At 37.3% G+C, this 24,437-nt stretch overlaps 1 long non-coding RNA gene across 1 annotated transcript; it reads right to left on the bottom strand.

Moving 5' to 3' along the window:
* Positions 1 to 106: 106 nt before the first annotated feature.
* On the bottom strand, positions 107 to 23,894 carry LOC140848702 (uncharacterized). Its single transcript, XR_012129809.1, has 3 exons — positions 23,816 to 23,894; positions 1,969 to 2,066; positions 107 to 439 (listed from the first exon to the last, which is right to left on the bottom strand). It is a non-coding gene; the product is annotated as an uncharacterized lncRNA (long non-coding RNA).
* Between the last annotated feature and the right edge of the window lie 543 nt (positions 23,895 to 24,437).

The following is a 24,437-nucleotide window of genomic DNA, read 5'->3' as shown; positions in this document are numbered from 1 at the left end:
TAATCTACAACAAAATGCTAATTAGGCAGCATGTATGATGTATTTTATTCATTTATTCCTTCGTTCATAAAACAAGTAGGGAATACTTCCTATGTTAAAGGGCTGTGCTAACCACAGAGAAGGGTAATGCAGCTGAATCCTGGTAGTTATCATTGTATTATTATTGTTCTTTCTATTTTTGCTTATGGAAAAACTGAGGCTTAGAGACAAAAAGAAAAACAAAACAAAACACCACACTCGGGGTCTCACAAATTGTAGGTTTCAAGGCTGAGATTTAAATCCAGCCTGGGTGACCCCAAAGGTCATGATATAGTGGAGCTCTTGTTAAAGGCGTAAAGTCTAGACCTAGAAAGACTGGATTCAGATCTGGACTCTGCTACTCGTAAGTTCTGTGACGTGGGGCTGCTTGTAGAACTTCCCTGGACCAGAGTTTCCTCATCTGTAAGGGGAAGATAAAATGCTAATATTTACCTCATGTGGTTTATTGAGGATTAAATAAAGGTACTCACTTAGTACCTTTAAAAACTATCTCAGTGCCTGGCTTATTATAAACACTGTACATGTAAGTTCTACTCTTATTTTAATCATGAGCACTATAATTATTTCTATCTTAACTGAGTTGGAGAATATAAATAGTATATTATTTGGCATATAATAAGCACTCTATGCTTTATTATTATTACTATTGTTATCAAATAGGTTACATTACACTTGAATAGTGTAGCTGCCTCTAATCAAAGCTGCCATTCCCTGCCCCCACACCTCCATACTCCCTCACCTTGTTAATGGTATCACAATACCCCATAATTCTATTTGAATAATTAGTGTCTTTGTTGACTTCAATAATCACAGAACTTCTAAGATTAGAACAGGCCTGGGTTTAATTCTAAATCATGGTTCTTTTATGAGAATTAACACACAATGACCTGCAAACTGTTAGAGCGCATGGTATATACTCAGTTAATGTTGGTTATTGTATCATGCGTTTCAATATTATTACAGTCAGTGAGTCCTATCACTTTTCCTTCAAAACACTTTTCATACCACTTTCCCTTAAAAATCTTTGGGCTCTAGGCTTTTGCCTAGGGGCAATTTCTCCTGCATCCTCTTGTTGGCGCCTTCAGCACTTTGCTTGGACACAGGCAGAAGCTTCCTACTTCCCCCCATGTCAGACACTCCTGCCTGACAGCCAAGGCCTTCTTTAATCTAGCTCTGTTTTGACGGATTCATTGTTCTCACAGAGCCTCCATTCTAGCCTACTCTCTCATTACCATACGATAACCCCTTCCTATGCTGACTTTTCACAACATTCATGTGCTTTCCATCCATTCCTCACCTGGGAATCCTCTGTTCCTCACTCTCCTGATTCAGATCTACCTATCCCCTGGCCAAGATCCTGGATCATCTCTCACATGAAGCATGCCTTGACTATACCCATCCTTATCAACCTTTCTCTTCTCTGAAGCCCTAGTCTCCTGAATCCTCTTGTCTAACACAGTACATGATGCAGGGTTATGTTATAAAGAGATTAAGCACACAGCCTCTTGACTTGTTATGTGAGTCTGAAACTTAGATCCTCCTCATCCTAGCTATGGGAACTTGGGCCTCAGTTTCTCCATCTATAATGTGGACATTAGAAAAGCACCTATCTCATAGTTATTTGTGATGAGGTTTAAATGACATAAGCCATGCAAAGCACTTGAAATAGGAGCTGATGTGTGATAATTACTCAGTTATGTTATGAGGTGGTTGTTATGGTAAGAACTCACCACACGTTTGTTGAATTAATTATTTAAACTATTCTTTTTATGTCCATTCAGTTTATAATGCCCCCATTTAGACAAAATATTCAGATAGCACAAGAAATTGGATAATCTGAAGAGGATATACATTTATGTTTATCATTAGAAGGTTGTAAGGACTCTCCACGTCATAGCAGGCATAATATGATGGTTTAAATGCTCTCACCTTATTCTGGATCTACCCCTCTTCCACTGATGCTTGTTGCTGATGACCCTTATTCAATCATTAGAGAAAGGAAGAGGATGAAGGAAGATTTCAAGTCACTGTAGATAAAATGCACAAAGATAAACCTAGGTTATACCATTTTGAGAACAGAGAATGCTTTGGGGGAACTCTTTTAAGAAGGTTGAAGCCATTTTCCCTTTAGAAAGTGTAAAGAGGTCAGTGGTTTATAATCCAGAAGAACGATAGACAGGAACGTTTCTGTACCTGCCTGTGAAAGCGAGGACTGCCTTGCAAGTCCTTCCAGTGTAGTCAGAGCTCCAAAGACGTTTGCAGCCCTTTCTCCCTGACGACCTGCTATGCTTACTACTAGAGGCATTTATGCTCTTCTCTGATTCTTTTGGCTTAAAAAATTATTTTTCCACCATTCTCATTTCTCCTTTCCACTCCACTATGTATTTCTTTTCCTCTTTAGTGGGCTGCCTTTGTTGCTGACCCCAGCATACCTTCTTAAGGGCACTTAGCAGATTTGTGGTCTCAGGCTTGGGTTTCTCCCCATCCTCTGACTAGTGAGAGAACCAAGGACACAAGGCCACATCTCCCAGTAACAGTGTCTCTTTGTGGACACTTTGTTCTGTTGCTTTGGGCCTTTTTGGTCTGATTCACTGGCCTGGCACTTGAGCAACTTCCCATTTCTCTATCTTCTATTATCTCCCAATTTCTAAAATGAGTAGATTAGATATACTGTTTCTGATATTTCCAATAACTCCTTCAACATGTTTTACTAAAATTGGGGGAAAATATGGGAAGATGGAAAAATCAGACCAATGCCAATCTTGGCATGTAGGCCCCCTGCTCTGTGTGGTGGCCAGAGTCCCAGGCCCTGCCAGCCCCCTTAAACTACCTCCAAGATTGGCCAGATCTTGAGAGCTCTGAGGGCTGGACTGGTTGGTGGGTGAACTGGTGCTCCCAAGGTGCTTCCTTTTTAACAGCCCCTTCCCTATGGGACTTGAAAGCAGTTTTAGAGGGTTGAAGAAGGGGGCTCATTAAGATTCAAGGAGCCCCCTGTTACCTTTAAGGGAACCCGTGTGGCTCCACCACCTAGTCCTGTTTCTCACAGTCCCTTTAGTCCATAGCAAGCCCGACCATGGCCCATCACGCAGCTCCTCCTCTCTACCTCTATTGCCACTGCCTTCATTTAAACACTTGTTATTTCTTATCTGAAGTATTCTGTCACTTGTATTAATTTCTTAGGGCTGTCATTTAAAAAGCACCATAAGGTGGGTTGCTTAAAACCACAGAAATTTGTTCTCATAGTTTGCGGGCTAGAAGTCAGAAATCAAGGTGGTAGTGCCATGCTTCCTCTCCAGGCTCCAAGGGAGAATATGTTCCATGCTTTTCTCTTGGTTCTGGTGCGGACAACAATCCTTGGTCTACAGCTACGTAACTCCAGTCTCTGCCTCTGTTGTTACATGGCGTCCATCTGCCTGTATCTGTATCTCCTCCTTTTCTCCTAAAGGTAATAGTCATATTGGATTAAGAACCACCCTAATGACCTCATCTTAATTTCATCTGCAAAGACCCTACTTCCACATAAGATAACATTCACAAGTATTAGAGGCTAGGGCTTCATCGTATCTTTTAGGAGGACAGAATTCAACCCAAAAGAGTCTAACCCCCAGTGGGTCTCCTTGTCACCAGTGTTTCCTTTCTCTAATCCATCCTCTTTGTACCATTCAGGTAGCTTTCTAAAACACATATCAGATGATATATACTTGAATTACAGAAAAATCTGCCCACTCTCCACATCTTTCAGATGAAATCTTTAGAACTGCATTTCAGGTTCTTCTCATTTTTGGTTCCATATCCCTTTCAAGCATGTTTGCTTTTCCTCTCCACCACAGACACCACAGGCCTCTCACTCTGAGTGTTAGAACATTCAAGCCTGTGTATATTTTCTTGCTTTTGCTCACCCAAGGCCAATTCCCTCCTTCAAATGAATCAATACAAGGCAGGTTTTTCTGTAACCCTTTGTTTATGTTGCTACTATAGGATTTGTCACACTGTGCCATTATGCTATTCATCCTCAATTTCCCAATGCCTACTACCTATTATCGGTAACTAAATGACATTGAATAAACTATTCTAGAAAGGAATAAACTATTTGGTAATTAATATTGCAAATCTTTATGCTGTTCACAAGTTCCAGAACTTGACAGTAATTTGTTGATATAAATATCTTATTCAGATATTTTTAGCATAGTAGCTAAGAAGGCAGATTTTGGAACCAATGTACTTCAATTAGAATATGTGTGATTTTGAGTCTTTGACTTAGCCCTTCTTGTCTTTCAGTGTCTTCGTCTGTTAAATGAGAATATCAGTTGTGAAGATACAATTTGAAAAATCCTTACAGCAGTGACTGATACAAATTAAATGGTCAATATTTATTGGCTATTGTGTTTATAATGACTATCATTATTATTACTATTATTAGTTGTTAACTTGTTGAACCAGAATTATATAATGTGTAAGGTTAGTACATAGCCCTTTTTTCCTGCAACGGATCAGAATCAAATATGAATGCAGTGACCATATAGACAACAGTTTAACTTTCAGGTGTATTACTGATAAAATCGTTGGAGTACATGGCTTAGAATTTGGCAATAAAGGACCTCCCTATACTCAAGCTCAACATGAACCTTTCCACCCAGTTCCAGACGTAGCTGAAAGCATGAGCGCCCCTGGAGACATCCAGGACCCAAAGAAGAAAGTCATGTATACCTAAGTCCTTCCAAACTCTCCAGTCAGATATATCACTTCCCTCTATCCCCTTGTGCTCTTCCCTACCACTTTCACAATGTGTGAGTGAGAGTGAAGAGAGGGACTCCAGGACCTATTCAACATGGAAGGACAAGGAAAGGGAGAGGATAAATAACCCCCCTTCCCTAAATAACAGACCTCTTCATATATCTTGTTTATTATCTCTAATCTTTAAAATAAATATGTGACATAGGTGCAGTTATCATCCTCATTTTAAAGATGAAGAATCTGTGTCTCTAAAAGTTAATTACATTACCAAAGTAACCTAACAGCAATAGAAAAGCATACACTGACTCCAAAGTTGTCTATGATGGTCTGTCCCCTTCCCTCACCTAAAGCATTAATAAGGTCTATGTGAGGGATTTTACTTCTTCTAATTTTAAATTTGGATTTTTATAATGATGACAGAAAGTATTGCTTAAAAATAATCACTCCTACATCCTATATAGTGTGTTAGTAGGTACCTGGAAATGCATTAAAAGATATACAACAGACCACAGGTAATATCCAGTGTGATTCTTTTAGCCTGTATCTAATCATAATAAGTTGGGAAAACCTTGGCCCTTGTGGCTAAAGGAAATGTTTTTCTCTTGAATCCTCTTTCATCATTCAGCTCCATATTATTTATTGATTCTTAACCTGTGTTTCATAAAATCCTCTACTCCATGGAGTTCCTATCATATCAATTCCATGCAGAAAATTCTCTGACTAGGTCATTTGCTCAGTTTTCATGTAAGAACAAAGTATCCATTGTCATGTTTCTAGGACCAGTTTTTCCTTCTCTAGATTCTCTCTCTTTTTGGGTCTATTAGCTCATGCTACCTGAAGAAGACTTCTCGGTATTCTGCTATCAAAGGCCCCTTGCCCCCTGGTGTTTTCTTCCCATTTTCATTTAGTGGCATAGGAATTAGTGTTTCATCTGTCTGGTTCACTGCTGTATCTCTTGCACCGAAGCCAAATGCCTGCCTGAATTATTTATCAATAAACATGTGTTGAATGACAGTGATATGATGATGATGAAATTATTCCTTAGCTTTTTGGTAAGATTAGAATAACGTTCAGTCTGAAAACAATCTTGTGGTTGGAGCTCTTAGTAAAACTGTAGTTTTGTATCACATGATCAAATATTCTCTCAGCATTAGTAGCCATGGATTTTTCTTTTCTTTTTAACTATTTTTCTACTTAATTTTCTGTGGGCTATAGATATATTTTATATCCTTATCCTCAATTACAATTGGGAATATATATGATTGCCTCTCTCCAAACACCCCAAAATTAAAGTGTTGAATTTATTTCCTGAGCCAGGTGAGCCCTTGGAGGCAGAATTAAATCCTGGTGGCCTTGCCTTGAGGTGTGGTATTGGGTTTTGGGATCATAGCTGTCACTTCCTCCCTTACCAATGCTGTTTGGTAGCTTTTCTTATTTGAGAGAAATTAGCAGGAGCTGCCCACATCACATCGCCCTGCATCACTCTGAGTGACACTACACATACACAGATAGAATACAATCTCGATATGTGTTCTGACATTGATAGTGACTGCAAATTTTTATTTATGAGTCCTTTTGAGTGGCAGGTGTAAAGTGGATTCTCAAGAAATGGTAAATCTATATAATAATAATAATTCTGAAAATACTTTCATAACAACAACAATCATGGATGATGATGACCGTGCTCCTAAGTAGGTACATGCACCTTCTGAGACTCTGAATACAATTTACAAATCATACGGATGGAATCTTTGGAAAAATTTTGCATAACCATGCACATAGTACTAACAATTAGATTCTTAAGGGGAAAAGGGGGAAATCACTTTGGGAATAAGGTGCAGAATTTAATTTCATCAGCATTTAACATGGAGCTCATTTTGGTGTTCTGAAAGAAAGAGGAGGCAGCAATTGAAAATTTGGTCTTACAGTCTCTTTCTGTCTCTTTCTCCTTTGATATACATTAGTTCCCATGGAAACTACATTGGGATGGCTTGAGACTGACATCTACAAATGTAGTATAAGGTCATTTTTATCAAATGCTTTGAAATTTAAACCATGATTTGTGATGTACAGTGAGCCTTCATTAACATATTCTGAAGGACTATGAAAAGACAATATTCTGAATGCAGAAACAAGGCACGTGACTGCATGATGCCAGTTCTCAGAAAGTTCCACATCTCTCTGAATAGAGTAACAGAAAGAGCCTCAATTCCCCAGTTTGCTTCCAGGAAATCCTGGTAATGCAGCTGGCCTTCTCAGCATGGAGAGGAGAGAAGCACCTCCTTCTGCCTCCTTCATTATTTGTGGTGCCAGTGAGGCCACCAGGTAAGGACAACTGTTAAAGGCTTTAAATGCTGTGTACAGGTTACGATGAAGCAGCAGGGGTTTTCATGCTTCCATGTAGTTCCTACCACGACCCTGGTCCTGTGCTTCTCAGGGCACTGATGTTACTTCCTTTATTAATTTGCCAGTGTTTTATCTGTAAATTCCAGATAATTCCAGATAAACTCTTCCTAAGGAGAGAAATTAGAGACTTGGGATAAACATGATTTGTGGTTTAGTGGAGGATAATAGTATCAGGCTTCTAAGGCACTCTTCGGAGAAGTAGTCTAGATGCTAAATCAGGAGGCCTGGATCCAAATCCTAAACCATTTTCTTTCTAGCTATATGTTTTGAGCAAGTCACAACTTTTCTGAGCCTTCATATCATGACCTGAAGAAAATGGTGAAATTTAAATGGGTAAACATGTGAAGAGGAGGTAATGCAGAAAAAAGTCCAGAGCACTAGTTACATGCTAGGAACTCAGGATATTTGTGTTGCATAAATGAATTTGTTATCCCATAAAGCTTTGTTTGCACACCTATCTTTGGTCTCATTATAGTCCTTTATGTAGTAAGTTGTGAAAGTGTCCATCTCTTGTCCCATAGTTAAATGTGGGTCAAATGGCTATCTCCATTTCACAATCACCATCTGAAGCATGTGGCCTCCCAGGTCACTTTTGACAGTGAGAGGACTGGAGGAGGCACATGGGCTCCTAGTTGACTCAGCCCAGAAGTGACACACTTTACCTCCACTCAGGCTTCCTTGGTCCTAACCTAACTGCAAGGTTAGGCTGGGAGGTGTCAGCAGGCATGTCAGTAATTGATATACACTAAGTTACTCTTTCACACATTAAACAAAGTTCAGTGAGTTTCACTGTTTAAAACTTGATGATTGTAATGAAAAACAGAATCATAAAACAAGAACATTTCAAAAACATGGTAAATGCTGTGTCCCGATGACATTCTTGTATGATCGGCTGTTTCAACACCACTAATTTTATCCTCTGGAGAAAAAGAACAATGCATTCTTCACTGATATGGTAAGTCACATTGCTTCATGTCTCCTGCCCACAGATTTTAACTTTAAGAGGTGTATAAATAAGCAACTTAGCATATGTGACCTCCTGACCGTGAAGTGTTAAATTCCAAAAACTATATTACTCCACCACTTTTATTTGTCTGTGAGAAATAGCTTGATTTATGCCTGACTCCAAGATACAATAAAATGTGCAGGTATGCTAAACTAGAATGGCTGGAACATGTCAAATAAAAATTTTAGTTGTCCTTAAAATCTACAAATAAAAGTAACCTTTGATTAAGGATAATGCAAGTTTATGTCACAATTTTATCAGTATTCAGGCACAAAACATATTCCCCAAACTGTATTTCAATACAGTACAATGCACACTGCCTTTGGAGAGAAAGATCTCCTGCATTATGAGAAGAAAGTTTCTTATTTGAGAAGGAGAGTTATAACAGAAAGGCAGTTCCAGCCAGAAAGGGCTAAACGAGTATAGAAAAGGTAGATTAACAGAAACATTCAGCTGAGCAGGTCTGAAATTTCTCAGGGTTAGTTTATTTACATTGACCATTCATCCCGATTTTATGGGCTTTAGAACCTCAGATGGGGTCCAGCTAGTATTGTAAACCAAAGTGCCAAATTACCCTACAAGACTGTTGGAAAGGAATTCCCAGCTAGATTTTCAGACTCAAGAGGCTGGCATCATTCCAAATGATTCTCAGCTCTTAGATATTTTAGGCGTGTTCACATTGATGCAATGAGACTCAAAAGCAATGTGGAGAATTTCCACTTCATTAACACTTCATTTATAGTGTACCTGTGTCAAGCCTCGGTCTTTGAGTTGTGGTCTTTCTTAGCTTAAATGTAAGAGAAATAAAATCTTCTCTAGTCAGTATGGGGCTGTGTTACAGATTCTGATGTGTATAATCATGGTTGAAGTATGCTCACTCACTGCTGAACTCAAACTCCTCTGAGTGTTCTTCAGAGGATGATATATTTCCTTAAAATTTTTTATGCACTTATTATTTCCTTGTCATCAAATGCCATGCATTTGTATTCTGGTTCATTTTTCAAACTGGGTTTTTTCAAAGATATATTTGACACATACCATTATATTAGTTTCATGTGTACAACATAAGGATTCCATATATGTATATATCAGGGAATGGTCACCACAATAAGTCTAATTAACATACATTCCCACACATAATTACAAGTTTTTTCTCTTGTGATGAGAACTTTTGAGATCTACTCTTAACAACTTTCAAGTATATAATACAGTATTATTTACTACAGTCACCATGCTCTATATTATATCCCCATGACTTACATATCTTATAACTGGAAGATTGCACCTTTGACCCCCTTCATGCATTTTACCCACTCCATACCCCTGCTTCTGGAGACCACCAGGGAGTTTGTTTATTTTGGGAGGAGTTGCTTTTAGATTCCACATATAAATGACATCATTTGGTATTTTTCTCTGTCTTACTTATTTCACTCAGCATAATATCCTCTCGGTCCATCCATGCTGTCATGCTGTTGCAAATGGCAAGATTTCTTTTTTTTTCCTATGGCTAAATAATATTCCATTATATATGTCACATTTTCTTTATCCATTCTTCCATCAGTGGACATTTGGATTACTTCCATGTCTTGGCTTTTCATAAATAGGGCTGCAATGAACATGGGAGTACATACAGATTTTCAAGTTAGTGTGTTCACTTCCTTCAGATAAATACCCAGAAATGGAATTCCTGGATCATGTGCTAGTTCTTTTTTCAAGTTTTGAGGAACCTCCATTGTCTTCCATAGTGGCTGCACCAAAAATGTACATTCCCATCAACAGTGTACAAGGGTTCTCTCTTCTCCACACTCTTTCCAACACATGTTATTTCTTATATTTTTGAAGCTAGCTATTCTAACAGGTGTGAAATGATATCTCATCCTGGTTTTTGATTTTTATTTTCCTGATGATTAATGATGTTGAGCACCTTTTTAGGTACTTGTTGGCCATCTGTATGTCTTGGCTGACAAAATGTCTATACAGATCTGATTTTTCAATCAGGTTGTGTTTTTTTGCTGTTCAGTTGTATGAGTTTTTAAAATATATGTTGTATGTTAACCCCTTATCAGCTACATGATATGCAAACATTTTCTCCCATTCACTATGTTGCCCTTTCATTTTGTTGATGGTTTCCTTTGCTGCACAGAGCTTTACAGTTTGATATACAAACTGGATTTTTGATGGTCAAAATAATTGTGTTTTAGGTCATTATACATCTTTTTGGAACATGTACAACCCCCCTGAAAACACCCTATACAACTTGGGGATCAAAAAAGTGTCACCATGGAAACCTCAGCATTGGTAGGACAGGAACTGTGTTTTATTCACCTTTGTACCCCCAGTGCTTAATGCAGTATCTGTCAAGTTCAGATGCTTAATGTTTGAGAATGAGTAAATAAATGAATGAATGAGAGTGAAATTTTCCTGAATGCATCCACAAATTTAATCCAGACAGATTTGGTTCAAAACTCCTCTGTGAATCTGAACAAGACCTCAGTCAAGCTGCAGACTACATAAGATGACACAGGTAAATTGTCTCTAGGGTGCTATCAGTCTGCAGAGAAGCAGGGAGAGCTGGACAGCTCCTGGGGTCACTGCAGATTATACCAGAAAGTGGTTTTAGCCAATGTTTGGTTGGAGTCCCTGTAGTTATAGGAATGCATAGCTTTATAAGTTTCTAGTGATTTCAATCACCTGTTATTCCATAAGTGATTGGGCCATGCAAAGTAGCAGGCACTTGCAAAGTTATTGGTATTAGATTTGATATGATTAGTGTCCAATTTACTTTTAAATTGTTACTGTCATCATCTAGGACTGACATCAGTTATTCTCACTTTTATAACTCACTCTGACTCTAAAGCTTATATGAGATTAAAAACGAGTGAAAAATTCAAAGGTTGAAATAGCTACACCTACACACACAAAATATACTTATGTATGAGCACACACACATATACTCACATAATAGCAACACTCAAATCACACCATATTATATATAACTATATATTCCATAACATATATGGAAATATGCATTGTGTATACACATATATATGAGATACATGCACATGGTATCATATAGGCATATGTGGAGTTGTATGGGAGTTGTTATTATGTGAGTGCATATGTACATACATATATTATATACATGTATATATGTTATATACTCACACCATTCCCTTATTCACCATATATTATTGAATATTTACTATATCTAGGCACTCTTCTAGGCACTAAGAATACAAAAAGTGAAACTTTTCCAGTCCCTGCCTTCAAGAAAATCATAATTTGCTAGGGAAAACAGACTCATAAACACACTAATGCAGTTTAATGGTGATAAACACAAATGCTTCCTAGAAGTTCTCAAGGAAAGAATGCCTCAAACATTCATCACTGACTTCCACTTAACACATTCCTCTTTTATATAAAGTTCAAGTGATGAGTTTGCAGATACTTTTTACCTTAAAACCTCAAAATGGTGGCAAGTGTTGGTGGGAAGGTTTTGATTTGTGCTTCTAAAAGCTATAACACTTTTGCTTTTCCCAACATCACATTAAAATCTGTACCTTGAACTTTGGACATGATTCTTCCACTCTTGATTTCTTCCCTTTTATCATACTGCGATTTGTGAAATGAATGATTCATTAATGGTTTTCTTGTGATTTTTTTGAGTCAACATATTTATAAATAGCAACATTTAGAGAGTGTATATAACTGAATGTACACATAGAAGCAAATATACACACAAACATATGCATGTTCAAATGACATAAAACATAGCACTGCTAACTGTATCAGGATATATGAGTGCGGGTCTGATTGAAAAAATCTAATATATTCTTAACATTCTGTCTCAGGGGTTTCCATCTGCAAAACGGAACTAGAATTACCTTGCCTTCCTGTTACATAGAATTGCCATGAATTTCAAGTAAGATAATATAAGTAAGTGGTTTATGAGGTAAAATACTCTACAAATACATGTCTGGCCAAGATGTGAGTGCCATTTGACTGCATGTCAGGCTCCCACAGGTTCCTAAGCTATTCGAATAGCTTACAGACGACTACAAAGGAGCTCAAATATATATTCGCTACTTACAGTTCTCTTCTAAATTACCTTTCCATTTCTTTCAAAGCCCAATTTCATCACCTTTCCTGACCTTGTGGTATGTGTTCTACCTTCTATCTTTGCTTCTACCTTGCAGTTCGGTACTTTCTCTGGTAACAATACTGGATCTTCCTAAGCAACATTCCTATAATCAACCAACCCTAAGTTGTCTCTCCACTGCCTTTCCCAGCTGCATGCAGAATCCTTCCACCCTGGAGTAGTTCCCTCCTTTCAAGTTGGAGCTTCTGGGGTTACATGATGTATTCATGGGGCTTCTAAAAGGCAACTGATAGTAAACATTTTTAGAATTATCCAATAAAAGGCAACTGATAGTAAACATATTTAGAATTATCCAACCCTATTTAATAATGGCAGAAGGGCTGAATGCCTAGAAGGGTAGGCATTTTCTAGACATAGTCACTAAGGAAATTCTTGCACTCTAGACTCACATCGGGTAGGGGTCTTAATGGCTCCTTGGATAATTGTAGCATTGTTTCCAGGGCCCCACTGAAATAAAAAAAGAAAGTATTTGGGTCTGATTAGAATCATGGAGACAGCTAAAATTTGATCTTTTGTTTTTTAGTGTGACGTTTAACACAATAGATTTTATTTCCGAAACAGTTGAGTGCGAGTATTGGCCATGATATTTAATACATCTATGATATAGGGCATGTTACTTAGCCTTTCCAAGTCTCAGTTTCTCATATAAAGTGGTCTGGTTGGCTATCCTTTTGTTTAGAATGTAGAAAGATTCAAGAGAATATCGTTCTAACATAAAAATAAGAAAAAAATCTGTGAAAGCATTATTCTTCTCAAGACTATGAAGGAGGTGAAACTCCTAATTACATGAACTGATTTCCAAAGGGGGAGAGCCTCCTCTAAAGAGAGACAAAAAATAAATAAATAAACTTATACCTTTAGAAGAACATGGAAGAAAGAGGTGAATGACAATAACAGCAGGTAAGGAGAAAATAGCTAAAATTTTAACAGTTTTAAAAGTCAAGTATGATTTAGTATGATAAAGTAAAATCCCCAGGAGTTCCAGAAACAAGTGGAGTTCAAACTTTCTCAAAGTGTTTTTCACAGTCTCCCACTGGTGCCCACAAGAAATATTCAGAATAGAGGAGAACTAAGTGAACTCTCCTCAGTTGTGCACCTGTACATGTCTCTCAAATGAAGTAAGAGTCATAACTTCCAGAAAAATGCCAGGTAGCTCCCAGCTTACCTGTCCTTCAGAAATATGAAATACTTAGGGACACACTTAATAATATATCTATAAGATTTGCATGCTAAAAATGTTAAGATGTTGCTGAGAGAAATTCAAGAAGTACCAAATAAATGGAGATATATGCAGCGTTCTTGGTCCAGAAGACTCAGTATTTTTAAAAATGTCAATTTTCCCCAAATTCATTTATAAGATTCAATAAAATCCCATTCAAAGTCTCAAAAGACTTTTTTAGTAGAAATTGTCAAGCTGATTTAAGATTTTCTATGGAAAAGCAAAGTGCCAAGACTAGTCAAATGAATTTCAGAAAGAAGTATGAAGTTGGTGGACTCACACTACCTGATTTCAAGGTTTTATTTACTAAAAGAGTAAATAAATTACACTTTAATAAATCTGACTTTTTAAAATGTACATAATAAAGCACTTACTTCAAATAGTTGTTTCATGAATTAAATAAAGTGTCAATACCAATACAGGGGAAATGCTCAATGAATGGTAACTGCTGTTACTCACATTTGTTATTTGTTAAAGAGTCATAGTAATAATTCCTATTTCCCTCCTGGGCACCACCTTCCCTGCCACCAAAAATCCTGGAATTAAAATGGTCTCTTGATGTGGGACATTAAGAGCTCTTACTTTCCTGGGTACTCTCAACAGACTTCAATCATTACTAGGTCTTGGATATGTATTCTGATGTACCCCCCTATCAAAAGTGGGCACCCTTCATTTTACCTTGTGAGTGCAACTGGGGAGATGTGACCAGAAGCATTGCTTCCCTGGTGAGATAAATATTGCAGCTCCTCAATTCTCTGTATTTAACACATAGGCAATTCAAGGGTTGAAGCAGATTTGCTATAAAGAAGCCCAAGCTTTAGATCTCCTCACTTGCACTGGCCTTTTTTCAAGGTTCTTGGAAGGGCCCTTAGTAATGCATTTACCAGATCATAGTTCGCTGTAAAATTTGTAGAAGTAGAACATTTTACCCATAATTGGGTAAAACCACTGTCTCTTCCCACTCTGCCCTCCCCTCTGTCAGGCTTCTATTCATGTTGGGTAGTGACAACAGTTTTTCTTCCTTCCTACATTCCTTCTTTCTTTTGTCTTCCCTCTTTGCATTGTACTAAGAGAAAGTTGAATTGGAGACAGTTTGATTTTTTTAGTCACTTTCAAGAATAATTAACTTATTGTTGGTCTGGGTTTGAATGCCTTCCAGGAACCTTCCTGCTGCCCACTAGGCTGACATATCTGGTATTCTGACATAAAGGTGCTGAGGTGGAGATCATGTAATATGAACATGAACTACAGGGCTCAGCAACTGAAAATATTTGAGTAGTGGCAAAAAAAACTGTTTGAAATATGTGGAGCTAGAAGCTAGTCTTTGGGAAATTCTAATAAATGTAATACATATAAAATATTAGGGGCTGATTGGAATTAAGCTTTTGTAAATAGCTAGTCAAATTGGAGTTTCTCTCCTATTAAGAATACACCTGAAGTATATATAGTTATATTCCCAGTATTTACATATTTTATGGGAATTATGTAAAATAGAACTTATCAGTTTTCTAATATTCTAATAATATTAGGCACCTGCATGAAGCAGTATTACAAAGAGTGGGTAGACCCCAGATGAGTACATCCCACTTTATTTGATTGTATTGAGGGTATCTGATAGATCTTATTCTCATGAAGCTTTGTATTTCTTGAAAAATTAGTCTTCAAAATTTCTATAAAAATGGGTAAACAGCCTGAAAAAACAGGTATTGTAGAGACAAAACATGTATACACATTCATCAGGAAGTCTATGTCGGTAGAGCTTAAGAACAATTTGGTTACATAGCTATCAAGTTCAATGTTATATAAAAGACATTTTAAAATGCATTTGAATTTCTCTTTATATGTCATAATTTCAACAAATTCCACCTATTTTCAAAATTACTAACAATTATGAAGCAGTATGAAGATTGAATATAATGTATGCACATAGTATAGCATGATGCTAGACTCATGGGTGCTTCATGAAAAGCAACTGCTTATTATTATTTCAATACTATAAACTTGGTGACTTAATAGGTCGTTAATATATTGCAACTATGTATTCTTGGTAGTCTAGTTAATCACTAAAGGTCTGGGAGGTTTCCAGGGGGGTTGAAACTCTGACATCGGCTCCTGAGCAGGAGGCTTTTGTTTTTGCGGGAGACTCTGCCCATGGCAGTGCCCTCTCGGACTTGCCCTGCTCCAACCTTAGTCCACGAGCAGCTCGCCATTTCTTATCTTTGCAGGTCAGGCCAACCTACTTGGTCTTGTCAAATCCTTAAGAGAATATCCAAATGTTTAGATATTTGCAAAGGTGTTTCTTATTATTTACATTAAAGTAGGAAAAATGCAATATGCCACTGTCATTGGTAGGGAAAAAAACAAGAAAAAAACAAAAGCAGAATCTCTCTTCCTGTTCTCTTCTTCTGTCAAGATACTAGATCAACAAAAAAATGCTGTTTAATTGTGCCCTCTTAGAACTCCAGGTATTTTGGCATGGCAACATAATATCATGATTATGGAAGTAAATAACTACTGGATCTGTTCTAAAAAGAATGAAGAAGTACTTTATGTCCAGTACTCTTCAAATTCCTTTACAACTTAACTTTGAAATATCCTCCCTACACATGTCCTCTAATGTAAATAAATACAGATTCATTAAAGCACTCAAGTCATACAGATGACAATGAAGGCATTATTACTCTTTATATCTGATTTGTGACCGTTTACATATAATAATTCTGTATTTGGCTACATGCAAGCATGTAGCTTTGAAGAAAACTTAACAATGGTTTAATCATATAAGGGTTTCTTTTTCTCAAGAAGTCAGGATATAGTCCAAGCTCTATAGTGTCTCTATAATGGCATTAGTAAATCAGGCTCCTATATGCTTGCCACTCAATTACCCTAAATAGGTGGCTCTATTCTCATGCTATCTTAAAGTCACAAGATGGCTGCTTCATTTCCAGCATCACATGTCCCTTCCAGGCATGAGTAGAAGGAATAGTAATGAGAGTACACTATGTGGGTCAGATCTGCCCCTTCAGAAAATATTTTAAATATCTTCCTTTCTTAAAGATCTCACCTTCAGCTTGTATCATAGAACATACTGGTCAGTCCCTTAGCTGCCAGGGAGGCTGGAAAGTGAGTTCTATGTATGTAGGTATGTAGGTGTGCATGTATTCATGCATGCATACATATATTTTTAAAAGGAACACATTGTGCCACAAATGGATTCTGATAGAAAGAAGGGGAGACTGGATCTTAAGTAGGAAATATGTAGACCTGCCATACATAGTAGTCTTTATAAGAGCCCTGAAGGATGGCGGTTTTTATTTTTGTGGAGATAATAAAAGGGAAATAAAGCAACTTTTCAAATTAGTTGAAAAATTAAGTTTGCACCTAAGATACCACACTTGGTGGGGAAATATTACAAAGAACTTGTCATTAATATGTTTCAAATATGGAAGAATAATTAAGGAACTTTCACAGGCTTACAACTGTTTCTGCTTCACAATTTTCTTCAGACTATGAGGGTTTTTACACCTCCATTCTCCTAGGCATCTCTTGGTTGCTCCAACACTTCTTAAGGCTTTGCTCTTGTTTCCTGTTTTTTAACCTTTTATCTGGTGGTAAGGCTGTCCAAACTCTTCTTTTCCTCCAGGTTTCAGCTCAAATGGTATTTTCTCAGAAAGGCTTTCCACAAGCCCCCATCTGGGTGTTGCCTGGGCCCAAGTCACTCTCTATCACATTATCCTGGGGTCTCTTTTGCATAGCTTACTACAGTAGCCCCCCACAATCCACAGGGATACAATCAAAGACCCCTGATGGATGCCTGAAATTGCAGATTGTACCAAACCCTGTACATACTGTGTTTTTTCCTATACAAACATGTACCTATGATAAAGTTTAATTTATCAATAAGGCCCAGTAAGAGATTAACAATAATAATTTACAATAAAATAGAATAATTAGAACAATATACTGTAATAAAAGTCACACAAATATGGTCTCTGCTTCTCTCAGAATTTCTTATTGTGCTATACTTACCCTTCTCACGATGATGTGAGATTATAAAATGCCAGGTAACACAGAGGCCTTGTGACTATTGACCTTCTGACCATATGTCAGAAGCAGGATCATATGCTTCTGGAACCAGCTGACAACTGGTAACAAACTGTGGAAGTGAAACCTTGGATAGGACTACTGTCTTATCCAAAATAATCTTGTTTATTTTACTTATTTATCTCTTTTTTTGTCCTCCTGAGGGTGTACATGCCTTGGAAGCATGCATTTTTGTCTTTCTTTTTGTTCACTGACCATTGCCTGACATCAACTCCAAGGCCTGATAAATGGCAGACTCTAAAGACATGTTTAATTCCGAATGAGAGTACTCTGACGGGATGTGGGGTTTGTGGCAGTGTGGATGGAGTAAGAGCTACGGGTGACAAGAACGTTTCTTCTAGGCTCTGGTCAGTATTTGTGCTCATAGAAGCACATGCAATGGTAAATGGCTGGCTTTTGGCCCCAGGTAGATGGTTATGAGCATAACAAAGACAGAGAGTGAGTGTGAACAATAACAGAGTAAAGTCAAGCCATCAGAGGCTTTTGGCATAAGAGTGGTCTGGTTATTAATGGTGTTTATGTGGAATGGGAAGAGAAAGCACAGAATGTGCTGTGTCTCTTTGAACTTTCAGAGTGCTTACTGCATACACATCCGGCATGTCTGGAAAAAAATGCACAGCTGAGCAGAAGGCACCAGTTCTTAAGACATGTGGGTGACATGAAGTATAGTTCTGAGAAAAACTTAATTCAACCCAGAAAGCTTAGGAATGAACTCTAAGATACATTTAATTTGATGGTTATGGAACATTTATTTGAGTTGAATAACTAAAGTGTTTTCTCCTTGCATAAGAAAGGAAACGACCTTTATGTACTTAAGCAACATTTTTTGCCAACCTAAGATTGTGACCCAGCATGTTGCATTTTGCCTACAGATGTTATAAGGAACAATAGAAACCAGTGGAGCTTCTCAAACAACGTAAAAGGTCAAAACATTGATTTAAGAATCAAGCTGGTAATTGTGCTTTTGTCACCAATAAACTATTTTCCTCAAATTTTGGACCAAAGTACCACTGAAAACTGTCTCTTTGTTCTTAAATTATGGGAGGTCCTTTCAGTGAAATTATATGATATTATATAGTCTGGAGTTGGATTTTTCAGAAGGCAAAACCACCTACTGTATTCCGTGTGGGGACTTCCCTCTGGCTTGTGTTGACAGCAATCTCAAGGTAATCCTTGGAAATAAAAACCTATAAAAATGTTGTGACAGGACAAAGAGATAACATGTGTGGCAGAGGAAATGAAACTAAAGTGTTTATTTTTCTGATATAATAGGAGTGCCTCTTCTTTCTCAGTTGTAGCATAGTGACTCAGTTCAGTGGACTACATAATTCTCTCTGGAGCTTAATTAGAAACCTTGTAAGCTGAGTGCAAGAGGCCAGAATTTATGTTGAATGAACACAGAAAACTCTTTTATGAAAACAGGAACTCCTCCTGAATTGCCCTACCATGGGGTCCAATGATTTTGTAATTGAATTGCCCATTTTGGGTTCAGAAAAAGGACCCTTCTGTTTCTACAGAAAAAATGATGAGAAATGTGGACTTCACATCATTATAGCAAAAACATTCTTCTTTTGCTCCCCAAATGTCAGAGGCATAAAACACATTGATCCAGATTCTCCCAGTAGCTGACTGGTAGGCTAAAGCCCTGCAGTAATTTCCTAACTGGCACCAAAATGAGCTGGAAGAGGTAATGCCCAGCTTCTCCCAGGGTGAGAGATACCCTAGTGCAATAGACAGAAAGCTAATAGGTGATGAAGAAGAGGCCTAAACTCATCATTTCTTTGAATGACTGCATGCAGTAACTCTTCCATTGTGTGTTTGTGTGTGTATGTGTGTGTGGGGGGGGGTGGGGGTGGGGGGGTGGGTGTGTGTGGTGGGGGAGGTCACTGAAAGATGGGGACCTCTCTTCAAAATGGTCAGTTGATTATCCACCTCTTGAAAACACAAAATTCATTTTCCTCCATTCAGGCAATGAATTCTTTTTTTTTGCCCTCTTCTTTTTCTTTTGTTTTTCCATCCCTTTTGTTTTCCCTTCCATCTTACTTTTCATCTCCTCACTAGGCCTCTGCTTCAGTTTTGGGCCTGTTTATCCTGCCCTAATGTGAACTTTTACTGTTTTTACCATGGGTTTGTAAGTTTCCATTGTCAAGGTTATTAAGGCTTCATGAAGATTTTTCTTCATTTTGAAACCCAGTTTGATTTATTTAAAAGACCTGCTTGCTGGGAGTCTACTTTTGTTGAGCAAAACAACCATGCTTTTCACCCTGGAGATTACACTGTGTAGTGGGATGGAAGGTTGGGAATGATTGTTCTATAATTTTAGACAGTCTAAGGACCAGTGTTAAGGAACTTTTTCCCTAAAATTAAAGTGCATTTTGCTCACGTTGTTTTGGTTACATCCACTTGTACATTAACATTTATGTTCAACTTATATGATATGAATAATAGTCTATAAATGGATGTATATTTTTAAGTGGCAGCTGGTGGCTATAAAAACACACATAGGGCTGATATCCAGTCAAATTCCATCAGTAAATCATTTTTTCAACTCGCTGCATCTCCCATTTTCTGAAATATGTTGTAAAATGCTTACATTGCATCCAAATAAATGTGCTTAGAAAATGGTTTTCTATCTTTTGAACTTTTGACATCACCACACTATGATGATGCAAGTCATCTGTGTTTCCAGGGCTGGTTTGGTGTGTTGTTTCTGCTTTGGTTTTCTTTTTTCTTCATGTAACTATAACTGATTAGACTGGAGGAGGAGAAGAGAAGATCAATGACCTCGTGCAGTTGCAGCATTTTGTAATCCAACTCCATTTGATCAAAAAGCATAAATCTAATGATGATTTAAGGTGAATTAAAGAGGCTCTTCATGACCACGTAAGTATCATGGTTTTCCAGGGTGCCCCTCAACTCCTTATTTTGGTTGATGTTTTTGCTTATTATATTTTAAGGTGCACAATTAGCATTTCTTCCTCAATGCCTTCTACTTGTAAAGGAAAACTATGCTAGAGATTAAGATATAATCCCTGCCCTAAATGAACAACAATCTAAGGTAAAATGAAAGAAGGACAAAAATGACTATAACACAAAGTAGAATATGGTATATTCCATAAGAAAAGTGCTAGTGAAGTAACATATTTAAAGTGCCACGGTCTGAGTTCAAGAGATGCTGACTCCTTTCTCTTCCCCACTGTGGTGGGAAATGGTGCATTTGGTTGGAAGAATAAATAAAGCCCTTGTGGACAAGATGGCATTTTGGTTAAGACACTTTAGAAAATGTCTATGGAATAGAAAGCAATTTAACTAGACTTGAAAGTACTGTGAGTATAGAAAGGCAGTTGAAATGATTTTTGGGGAGGTGGGCCATGGCTTGATGTGGGGGCCTTGCATGTTAGGGGTAGAAATTTTAACTTATTTTGACTGATAAGAAGGACCTATGTTTTAGAGAAATATTCTGAAAGCTTCGGAAAGAATGAATCGGAGAGAAAAGGACAGAAAGATAATTTAGGAAGTTAGTTGCATGAAACCATTAATAATTATGATCTGTGCCATTTCATTGAATGCCTATTTTGGGCCAGAATTTGTACATACCTAATTTTTCATCTCTTCGACCATCTTAGAAGATAAATATCTCCATTTTTACTGGTTAAGAATTTGAAGCTCAGTGACCTACTCATGGCCTAGGTAAGTGATATGTACTTTAACTCACACAAAGCATGGCTACTAAGCAGTGCATGCAATCTTTAAAAGTCACAATTCTCTGACTCACACTACATAATAGAAAGCAGGACCCATACTGCTTTTAATGAAATGTGTGACTGGATAGATCCCTCAATTTTCCCAGGACTCAGTTTTTTCATTTCATGAAGAGGCAAACCAAAATTTAAAATTCTACAATCTATCAATACTCATACATACGATTCTCACTGTGGTCCATGGGCTGCTTTTGCACCCTCAGTGACAAGGGAATCAAATAGAAACCAATATGAGATTTTTGTCAGAACTTACTTTCTGTTGGAAAAAAAAACAATTGGCTTTCCAAGACAAAAACAAAAAACAACAACAAAAAACCTTATTTTCTAACTAATTGAGTCAATTCTTCAGGTTGAAGTATAATGAATTTGAGCAACTTCTAATAATACAATTATTATGACTAAAATGTTGTAGGGAATTTACCTTTGTAAGTCATACAAATTCTGTAGAAATAAGGTACTATTTAACCATAATTTTATAAAAGGTACATTTTAAAAGATCCATTCAATGCTATTTCACTTGAAGATATTCTAAAGTTAAAAAGAAAAAGTTTCAGGAAAAATATAAAGGCCCTTAACCCCTTATTACTTCAATCCAACAAGGAATCAAGAGCGGAGTTCATCAAAGAAATAATTGAAGACACCCTGGGAAGAGGGAACTGAGGTTTTCAAGTTTATCATAAATCATTCAATGCCTTTGGCAAAGCCTTGGTGGAAATTATGAAACTGAATATTATAATGTAATTTAAGTTTTCACTAAGGACTTAATTCTGATGGGAATTTTACCCAAGAAAGAACTACAGAACTGAATCCTAAGGGACAGATTCTGTTGATCATGGTAATGTTTTGCCTTTATCAAAAAGGTGAGGTGCTGGTTTGAACCAAAATGTGAAGCATTTTTAGAAGCACCACATCTACTCCTTTTATAGTGAGCAGGAGTAAACCAAGGGGAGGATGTGAAATCTATTCCTCTTCTGGAAAAAGGATAAATGAGAGTACCTTTATTTGTATAGGACTGAACTTAAGAAATCGCCTCTGAAATCTGTATCAAGTGTTTCTAAATGGTATAGGCGTGTGCATCAGTGATGGCTCAGTAGATCTAAACCTGTCTGAAAATCAGAGCAATTGGAAAATGTTTGTGCTCACTCACCTCCTGACAAAGGAAACAATAACTAACACAGTAGGAAGCTACAGCTATCTTCTGACACATTACGTTTCCAGCCCCAAAATGTCACATGAAACCCGCTGAATGGAGATGAATGAAAACCAGCAGTGGTCCTGAAACACGCTAAAGGAGAAAAAGCCCCAGCTGCAGAAAAGAGCGAGGTTCTTCAAAGCCCAACAAGCTGTTGACTCAGACCTTTGCAAAGTCAAAAGCGTGTGTTCTGTGGTAAGGCCAAGGGTCTTCTAATTGACCAGGCAGGGAAACTTAAAATCTCTAATTTGAGGTATAACTGCAACATGTGAATTCTTTGCAAGAAGCCCTTAAGAGAGAGAGGTGCTAAAGTCAACCTTAGAATGATTTTCCATTTCTTTGTCATTTGAAAATGTAAATGTTTGAAGGAAAAAGGACTCAGGAGCTTCCTGAATCCAAAGTTACTCTGCTAGGCCTGATTCTATAAATTTTGCATCAAGTACGCTGTGACACTAACAAAGGAATCCTTTGGAATTCTTGTGAGAGAGTTAAAGGCAGCTGGTAAGTGAAGATGAATTATTAACTTCATAGCAATATCCTTCTCAGAGCTTTCCCATATCACTATTTTTGGGAACAACATGAACTTTTCAAAGCACAAACATTTCTTAATGAGTGAAGTTCGAAATGCATGCTCATTTGAAACTGAAGGGGGAAACGAGAAAATGGGAGTTATCCTTCACAGCTTTTAAAAATTCTTTGGTTTTTTTTGAGCCAATAGTCTGTTTGAGGACTGCAAAGTTACTGTGATCATGCAAAGAAATATTATTGAGCTTAATGTATATGCTGGACATCAGAATTTCTCCATTCTTTCTAGTTTCCTATATTCATTGACTGCTGTGAACTGGTCTAGATTAAAACTTGGCTATCTTTCATTGTGAGGTACGCACAATAACACTAGTACCTTGTAAGACCCAAGAAAGATGGATCTTGCCATTTTCTTGGGATTAGGGTGACCCTGAGTTATTCTAAAGCACCAGGTTTTGTACCTCCACCTGTTCCAGAAAGGGAGTGTTAGTGTCCTAAATTATTATTTTTTGTTACTACTGTTTCAAATTATTCTTGTCTTTTCAATAATATTAACAAACTCTTAGACACTCAGTCAAACTGAAGTCACAGTTTGAAAACTGTGTATGTAACTTCATTCACTGGGAAGACAGCACTCTAAGATAACTGATTTCAAAGTTGAAAAACTGACCAGAGAGAAGGGAAGAGCTTCACATGAACTAACTAGCTGGAACCCACGCTCACTTGAACAGGAGAATTGTATTTTGATCTGAAAGAAAGTAGCAAAATTAAAACAAGTTTTAGGAATGTCTTATATTTGTGATAGGTATGTTTTATGATACCTAGTTTTTGCAATTACATATAAATCCTTAGGTCTTTCTCTTCCAAGGTTCTAAGATTTCATAAAAAGATTTTTTCGGATGCTGGTGAAATATATACTGTGACTAATATATGTCCACCTTTTAGCTAAAATGAAGCATTAACATTAGGCTAGGTAAATAGATTACATTGTTCCTTACCACCAATTTATAGTATATAATTGGGGGAAAAATGGATCTACTCTGTTTTTTGTGAACAATTAGAGCTATCAGAGCTCTTTAACAGTCCAATGATTAGTAGTAAAGTGACACCCATCAAAAATGGAATTACACTGACTTTATTTTCCCAAATACTTGCAATCCCTCTGGCAGGAAGCTCAGTAAGATATATCATGTGCTAAACTTAAATTCATATCAAACATTACACATTTACAGCTTCCCCTTTAATTCTGCAAAACTTCATTTTAGTTCTGGAGGTATTATTTTCCAGTATTT

This window comes from Manis javanica, chromosome 4, assembly GCF_040802235.1.
Source record: "Manis javanica isolate MJ-LG chromosome 4, MJ_LKY, whole genome shotgun sequence".
NCBI classification, from domain to species: Eukaryota; Metazoa; Chordata; class Mammalia; order Pholidota; family Manidae; genus Manis; species Manis javanica.
This window is presented reverse-complemented; position numbering and strand designations above follow the sequence as displayed.